The following is a 9,512-nucleotide window of genomic DNA, read 5'->3' on the forward strand; positions in this document are numbered from 1 at the left end:
ATGGATCATCAAACCCTAATGGCAAGGGTACTATTCATGGCATGATTAATCAATAATGGAATTAACTTCTAAAAAAAATCCAAAAGATCTAATTAAAATGATTAAACCTAAATCAAGTCTTAATTAAACCTAATTCCTAATTAAACTATATTAATTCCTAATATTAGCATATTAATTCCTAATATATCAAATTATCCAAATATCTTAAATTACTTAATTCTAGCAAGATCACAAAGAAGTCAACAGCAAGATTAATCCAAAATCAATCAAAATTATTAAGTAAATTAATAGGTTAACAAGGGATTAACATGAATGGGCCATAGGGTATGATCATTGAGGGAGGTGCGTATAAAGGAACAAAAATGCTTAGGCCATACACCCAATCTTCCAAACACATGATTCGGATTCAACATGAACAATCAAGATTGCTCTTATGTTCAAACAACAACACGTTCAGGTCAACACGCGAAAATTTCACTCACGGCACCGAAAATCGCTTCACCAAAATTCGGAATCCCAACTCGTCATCAATGCGCGCAAACAATCATATAATCACTGAGGGAAGATTCAATAACTTGATTTCACCATCTCACAAATAAATAGGAACGTACTGAATGTGTGTTCAAATTCACCATCAAATCAAATTCATCCACTGTTTATTCTTACGCATGAATAAAGAGATTGAAGGAAGAAGAAACTCATCGGCTTCACGTTCTGATACGACGGCTCCAGGTGATAAACTCTCCATTCATCTTCTTTTGTTATGCGTTTGTTGCCTTGTTTTGTTCTTCTTCTGCTATATGTGTTGGTGCTATGAGTTTCGTCATTGAATTCGCGGTGAGGATAATTGAGGTGTGATGGTGGATTGAAGGGTGAATTGTTATGAATAATGAAGCGTTTCTGTTTAGATGAGAGTCATTTTCAATATGTCGTTGTCTTTTTTCGAGAATGGTGAATCAAAATTAACAAAGTTGAAAATGGCTTTTTTTTAGGAATGAGTGCCTTCTCTCTATGCAATGCTTTTGTTCTAGTTTTGTTTGATGTTCTCTTTTTTCTGTTATTTTATTAGCCCATTTTTGAAGTTTTCCCCCCAATTTTGTTATGCTTCTGTTAGTTTTCTATTTTAAGTTCCTTTCGAGTTCTGTTATTCTTCTGTTGGAAGCCTTTATAAAGTTTGTTGAGAATTTGGTTATAGGTTCTGAAAAGTTATTTGAGGTTGTTGAGAATTGTTGGAGGGTTAGTAAAAATGGTTAGGAGTTTGTTTTGGTTTCACTTAGAGTGAGGTAGCAATTTATGGTTAGTTATGTTGGAGGTTAGTTACAAGTGGTTAGTGAAAAATGAAGTGTCAAGGTAGTTATGTAAGAAGTGAAGTTGATTAGAAGATTAGAAGAGATATATGAAATTTTCTTAGTTATAAGTGAGTGTCAAATTATGTAGGGCTCTTAAATGACTTTTGTTGTGAAATTAGTTTTGAATTGGCTTGCTGAAAGCTGCTTGAATTCATTGATTTTCTTGTGATCTTGGAATTTTGCAGGAAGTATTCATATTCATGGAGCTTGTAATATGCTTGCTTAGGGACTATGGCTTGTGTAAGACCCTAATTTTGACCCCTAAGATCTCTCATGCCATCTCATAGCTTTGCATTGGCATTGGGATCCCACATTGGTATTCTCCTCACCTATCATTCATTGGATTTGCATTGGGAGAGATCACGGCATATATGATTGTATCATACTTTATTTTCTTTGTTTACTAACCAAAATACAAAAATATGTCTAGTATAGCTTTGTTTCTTTTATAGGTATTGTGTGTGTCCATATGTGTCCCACCAAGCCCACAACTAGGGTTTGAGACCCTTAATGCAAGATATAAAGCAAGCAAAGGTCCACATTGGTTCTAAACATCATATATGGATCCCCATGTTCTTTATTTGTCATTTTGATCAAGAGTTTGAAGCTTGTTTGTCAAGGAATCCCTAATTCTTCTAGGTATCTTGTGTGTCTTCCTTAGCATGTTTCTTCAACAGTTGGTCAAAGATATCAAGGGATACTTCATTTTGCATCATCATAATCATATATGATCCTCTATGAAACCCCAGTAGCAAATGAACTTCAAGTGTGCAAGTTGATTCAAGGAAGTTGACCAGAAAAGTCAACTCGTCAAATCTAGGGTTTCCTAGACCCTATCTCCTACAATTTATGTCATATGAAAATGATTCCAAGAGAAAAGTTACTTTTTATGACAGTAAAAACATCTTTCATGTTGACCTCAAGAGCTAATTTTGCTTGAAAGTCATTTTTTATGGTGAAAGATTATACGTCATTTTGATTGTGCCCTAGATATAAGGTCAACTTCCAAGAGTCATAACTTCCTCATTTTTTATGATATGAATATGATTAATTTTAAGATGTCTTCTTCAACTTTTCTTCTTTGAGAAAGATCAAATTCTACTTGCAAAGTCATGTACCATGAGAAAACATTATAGGTACATTTTGGTTCTCATCATTGAACAAACAAGTTTCCTCAACTTCTAAAATTCATAACTCCATCATCGAAACTCCAAATGGTGCCAAATATGTGATCAAATTGAAGGTAAATGGAATAGCTACAATCTTGTAGAAGGAGACAAGTCCATTTGAAGCTCACATCAAAAGTTATTCAAGGTGGAAAGAGAGATCATTTGGCTTTTAACTTAGAAAAATTTCTAAGTATTTTTGATACCTCCATCTTCAAGGCCAGTTTTCTCCATTTTATAAGCTTCAAATTGAAAAAGTCACAACATAAAAGTTGTTCCTTATGATTAGAGCTTTCCAAAAAATCCAAGATCACATCATTTGGATGAGAAATGAGGGACTTGCGCATGAGGTATTTCCAGGGCTTGTTTTGGCAAGTTTTGAGCTCCAAACAATGCACAACTTTGCATGGCCTTGTGTGATGACTTCAACAACCTCCTTGCACGATTTATAGTGGATTCCAATCATTAAGTGGGAATGTACATGCACTCATGCACCCATGCACCAAGAATTTCTCATTTTGATTCAAAATTGGAAAGGTGCACATATCAATTGTTTGGCCTATAAATCAAAGATCATTTGCTCAGAATTGAAGGAGAACACTGCCCAAGATTTGCTAGTCATTTCCATCACCTCACACCATAGAATTCTTTGAAGATTTCTTGAGAAATCGAGTTTTTGTTCAACTCAAGTTTGTGAACAAAAACTCCAAAGATTCGTTCCCTTTTCCACTCCATTGAGTTTTTGCAAGCAAGAAGAAGAGAAATCACGAAGATTTCATCAAGAACAAAGCTCAGAAGCAACTCACAGAAGGTGAATTTCACAAAATTTCACCTCTTTGATTCTCCCTCCGTACTCTAGATCTGAACTGAATTTTTTGTTGGCTGAAGTCCTACTAATGTAGGCAACATGATTTAGTTGTTTTGAGCTTGATTCGAAGCAACTCAGATTGAACACCTCTAGTTTGATCTTCGCTTTTCTAATTATTGAGTGAGAGATGGAACAAACAGAGGTCATATTCGCGATCCTTGCATTTTTTCCCTTTAAAATGATGTTAGACCCATAAATTTTTGTGCAAGTTTGATATTGACAGTCCGGTGACCCTCACCAGAGAAGAAGACCGGAGCTAGGGCTCCGGTGGTGACGTGACATTGCTCTCACCCTTGGATCTCTCTTCCATCTTCTAATCTAAGCTTTTGTTTGTGATTACCATGTGTATGGCGCATTGACTGAGGAACACCATGGAGTATGCACTTTGGATCATCAGATTTGTCACCTCAATTAATGAGGGATGATCTGATGGCTCCGGTTTTTTGTATTTTATTTTATTTTTCTAAATTGATTTTTAAATAGCTTTTTCTTTTAAAATTCACCATAAATTTATTTTTGATCCAAAAATTATGGGACTAACACCATAAATTCACAAATATTTTCTTCTTCCCATTTATGATTTAAAATTAATTTTTGGATTAAGATTGATATTTTTGGTGAATTTTGTGATTTTTAACTTGTTTTAATTAGTTTTTAATTACTTCTGACTTTTGAAAAATACCAAAAAAATTAGTCAATGGTCCTTTGACCTTACTTGACCTGTGATAAATTTCTTGGTCATTTCTTTGGTGTTTTGAAAGGTTTTTAGGTTTTTGATCTTTGAAAACTTATTTTTCTTCATTTTATAAATGTTTTAAAATAGTTTAATTGATTTAATGATTTGGTGAGCTTTTGTATTGACTTTATGTTGACCTTACTTCTGTTTGGCCTTGGTCTTGTTTGAATTGGACCTTGACTTGGTCAATACCATTGGATTTCGGAGATTGATGAAGTTTAAAACGTAATCCCCCAAGATGAATGAATGATATTGATCAAGTGAGGTTCATCTCTTGACCAATTTGGGATCCCCTTCATTTCATCTCTCTATTTTCATCTCATTTCTTCCCCAATCATTTCTTTGTGTAACAACCCGTATAATATATATCTAGAATAGTATCACACAAGTGTTAATAATTGGCACTGATCCAACATAAGTGCCTAATGGCATCAATATATATACATGTCCAAACTAAAAAATATCAATGGAACATGTTATACAATAATGCCTAAATAATAAAAATCTAAGAACTATGTGCAATATCTTCATTGCACACAACTCAACAGCAGAAGATCATGATAAATAGCATCCCTTGAAACATCCATAACAGCTTCTCTTAGATTCAACCTATAAGGATTACTTAAAAAATAACAACAATAATGGGATGGGATAATAATCTCAGTGAGTTCTCCTATCCTATGGGTCCACTCGGCTCTACAGGGTTTCTAATCAATATTCAACTCATATCCAACTCAAGTCAACAAGGGAACGAAGACTTGAGCGATGGGGGAGCTATCTCGCAATTGTATGGCAACATGCATCTGAGTTCTCATAACTCAACCTCGATCATTATTCAGATCACGAAACATCAATTCCCGAACGGACTTACGTCTAAGCCAGACCCGGTTCATGCATGCTCGTATAATTCGACTTTCGCGGTGGATATCAGGTTCCTCTATGGGACTCGAACCCACTTTTAAGAACCATCACTCGTATGGGACTTTACCCATTTTGAGTCTCTTTCACCGTATGAGCCATGTGACTACAACCATAAAGGTGTATGACATCCAGATTCATCATGTGTTCGATGCAGCTAAACCAAATTAGTTTGACAATATCCGGTTCGGGTTACTATATTCCATATCAAATCCTCTTATAGGGTTTTTTATCATTCAAGATTTCTCCCAACACATGATCTCAACTAATAACAAAGTAACACTGTCAAGGAACTTTAAATCATCAACAAGACACCACTTCTAAGGAACTTAAGCAATCTAGAACATAACTGTGAGTGTCCCTACATCCCTTAAAGTCACACACAATATTTCACACACATCTAGAGATAACATTTCACTTCTTATTCAAAATCATTCATCTCAATCATCATGTCCCATCTTCCATGATCTAAGCTTATGCTCTTACTAATATACAGTCTGAGTTACATGTTTAACTTCAAGAATCTAATTCTCGTTCCATCTTGGAAGTAAAACTTCACAAATCCTTCCAATAGTCTAGATCATCATTGTATATAGAAATACTACTATCCTGGAGGTCCCCATCCGAGGCCATGAATCCAAGAAATGATTGAATTCCATATCCCGACTAATCAATTTACACCTTACTAACGCATACAGTACACTGAACTAATCCCTTCCATATCACCACTTAGTAAGTCTCTTCTAACATCACTCCTTAGGGTCATCATTATCTGTAATAGTGATACACCCAAGAGTTACTCACACCGAATATGGTTCACTAGGTTGGGTCCCCAAACATATGACTTCTCTGATATCTCTACAGATGACCAACTATGCACTACACCTTCAGAAATCCCAATTTAAAACCACCAATCTGACTTGTGGTGACTTGCAACTCCATACTCAATTTGTACATCCACAACGGTACACTTATGACATTTAAGACACCCTTAGCTCCAACACGGTGTGAATGTTTATACTCCGTGACCAACCAACCAAACACTTCTCAAGAAGATAAATAACAACTAGACTTCCAATAAGCCATTATTACTCTTGCAATCCAAATAAAATGCACTTAAGATGAACCTTATCATTTCCACACACTTATGATTGGAATTTTCTTCTAAACCAATACCTACTACACCCTTCATCATACTGGGGTTACTTGTCTAGATGACTTGCTATGGACAATCCTCATTGTCTCCTAATAAGCTCTTGTAACATAACATATTCCACATCCTACACTTAGTCCACATGCTCCAGTTTGGTTTATCTTTCATTGTCTATCATCAACTCAACTTCTTAGAATACAAGACTCACTACTCAACAAAATGTATGTTACTTTACATCCATCTCAAGACAAGGAATCTATTACACTTACTTGTGACCATAATGTTGCTATCACATACTTCTCTTAATACCAAGGTTTAACTTCCTTCACTCCACTACATACTCTAGAAATCCTCGATGCGAACAATCATCAACTACAAGCCCATAACTTCGTCTTAATGAATCTTAATGGTCCCATTGTGCCTCTATCTAAAATGTACCCCATTACAACGGTTGTATTGTAAAATTCACATCGCTTCCACACTCTGTGTTCACTTGTCTTCCTATGGTAATTCTCTCAGTTCCAATTACAAAACTATTCTACTAGAATTCCTTAAATCCAATTACTTATTCTTTTCCTCAACACAAATCTCCTTCAACCAAAACTCATTGGAGTTTCCATTACTATATAATGTGTGTTCTCCCCCTCCACGCAAACTCTTATAATTGATCCTTAGGTAACTCAACATTCCATAATGGTCTCTTACTAACACTGAACCACTGCTGAGCTATCCCAAATCCGATCTCCCTTCTAAGACTGAACATACTTGGTTTATCTTTTAACCTCCATTTGGTCCATACATGTTTCACTTGGAATAGGCAGCCATGTCCTCGAGTCTCTCGCTAGACTTCACCATTACCTTAGGCTCCCAACAAAACTGAACGTCCTTATCCCTCAAGTCCTTAACCATTTGCAAGGTACAATTCCAAATATATATACTCCATGAAGTACTCTCGTTCTTCCAAAATATTTTAGTGGCCTTAGAAACTGAAACACTGATACACTACCTCACTTCCAGACCTTATGACATATGTGCAACATAACCATCCTTTCTCCTTTACCATATGGAAGTACTTACAATGCTTATTCCATATCAGTGAGTGTATCTCATTCCACTAGCAAATTCACTTATTACTCAAAATTCTGACAAACTCATCCGACAGAATTCCTTAACTTCTCAACTCCGTTAACACCGCAGAATTGCTTGAATGATAAACTACTCTTCAATTCCATAATACCCAAATCACAACGCCTCTGAAACTTCAACTGGGCTATCTAGTTCTCCTTACTTTCTAACTCTTGGCTTAAGCCTATCCTCAAAGCACAAGGTCAACCCACACTTCGGAGTCCTCGTGGTCGCTCAACCATGATCCTACCTACCATGCACATAAAATTAGGTTGATTAGGCCCAATACTACATACAGTGATATTAAGAATCATGTTGGCTAAACACACATATGAGGCAGGAATAGATTTACTTATGATGTTTCAAGGTTAGGTCGAGAATCTACCTGCTCTGATACAAACTGTAACAACTCGTATAATATATATCTAGAATAGTATCACACAAGTGTTAATAATTGGTACTGATCCAACATAAGTGCCTAATGGCATCAATATATATATATATATATATATATATATATATATATATATATATATATATATATATATATATATATATATATATATATATATATATATATATATATATATACATGTCCAAACTAAAAAATATTAATGGAACATGTTATACAATAATGCCTAAATAATAAAAATCTAAGAACTATGTGCAATATCTTCATTGCACACAACTCCACAGCGGAAGATCATGATAAATAGCATCCCTTGAAACATCCATAACAGCTTCTCTTAGATTCAACCTATAAGGATTACCTGAAAAATAACAACAATAATGGGATGGGATAATAATCTCAGTGAGTTCTCCTATCCTATGGGTCCACTCGGCTCTACAAGGTTTCTAATTAATATTCAACTCATATCCAACTCAAGTCAACAAGGGAACGAAGACTTGAGCGATGGGGAAGCTATCTCGCAATTGTATGGCAACATGCATCTGAGTTCTCATAACTCAACCTCGATCATTATTCAGATCACGAAACATCAATTTCCGAACGGACTTACGTCTAAGCCATACCCGGTTCATGCATGCTCGTATGGTTCGACTTTCGCGGTGGATATCAGGTTCCCCTATGGGACTCGAACCCACTTTTAAGAACCATCACTCGTATGGGACTTTACCCATTTTTAGTCTCTTTCACCGCATGAGACTCTAACCCACTTAGGTGTCCACCTTTCCCCCATGTCCTCCATGGTTGGGGCTCAAACCCAATTGAGGCTCGAATCATTGGTCCCACATCCCAATGCTTACACGTCTAAGCATACCAATAGAGATGTGTACCATTACAGAAAAACACATATTCTGAATACCTGATCGATTCCACAAATCATCGGTTCCACGAACCATAACAAAATTCATCAATCACTGGTGACTTCATTCACCACAATACACAAATAATAACATGGCATGTTCTATACAATGCGTCTCATTCTCAATCATGGCAAGAATTCGTCCACGACCTCCACATAAGCGTCGTACGAATGAATACCGTATTCTCATACATATATCTCACATGTTCCATAACCTAGATCATCTTTCTAAGTTATTAATCATGTTATACTCCTAGGTTTCCTCACTCACCTTTGTAAGGTTTTTAATCATGTTATTTCACCTTCAACATAACAACGATATTTATCTTCCATCATAATATAATTCGTAGAATTGATAAATCACATAGTATTTTATAACATGGAACAATAATAATAGCCCTTTACGTTATCTTTCTAACGCATCCGTCATTGTCCAAAACGGAGTTATAACCCCCAATTAATTCATTAATCTATCTTAATCAAGATTTAGATTAACATTTATTCATTGCATAAGTATTCAACAACAAAATCATTGGCCTAGTGGTAAGGCTTGAACAATTCCAAGGAGGTCCCGGGTTTGAATCCCATTAGTGACATATTTTAATTCATCAAATAATTAATTCATGTCAATAGATTGATCAAATGAATCAATCTCTTCAAAAACAGAAAGTTTAAACAATCGATTGGTTCTGGTACAAAACATGATTTCTACTACACAACAACTCCTACTCCATAACCACCTTACTTTCACCTACATAATTTTTACTTCATTTTTCACAACCAACCTCTTAGCATGGACATAAAAACACATCAACAAACTTCCAAACAACAACCACATCATTGTATCACAATAATCCAACATATGCAAGAAC

The 9,512-nt window shown here is 35.5% G+C and overlaps 1 long non-coding RNA gene across 1 annotated transcript; it reads left to right on the forward strand.

Moving 5' to 3' along the window:
- Window positions 1-266: 266 nt before the first annotated feature.
- Window positions 267-2,411, forward strand: LOC127125787 (uncharacterized). Its single transcript, XR_007804805.1, has 2 exons — window positions 267-732; window positions 1,535-2,411. It is a non-coding gene; the product is annotated as an uncharacterized LOC127125787 (long non-coding RNA).
- Window positions 2,412-9,512: the final 7,101 nt, after the last annotated feature.

Source organism: Lathyrus oleraceus, chromosome 3, assembly GCF_024323335.1.
Source record: "Lathyrus oleraceus cultivar Zhongwan6 chromosome 3, CAAS_Psat_ZW6_1.0, whole genome shotgun sequence".
Taxonomy (NCBI): Eukaryota; Viridiplantae; Streptophyta; class Magnoliopsida; order Fabales; family Fabaceae; genus Lathyrus; species Lathyrus oleraceus.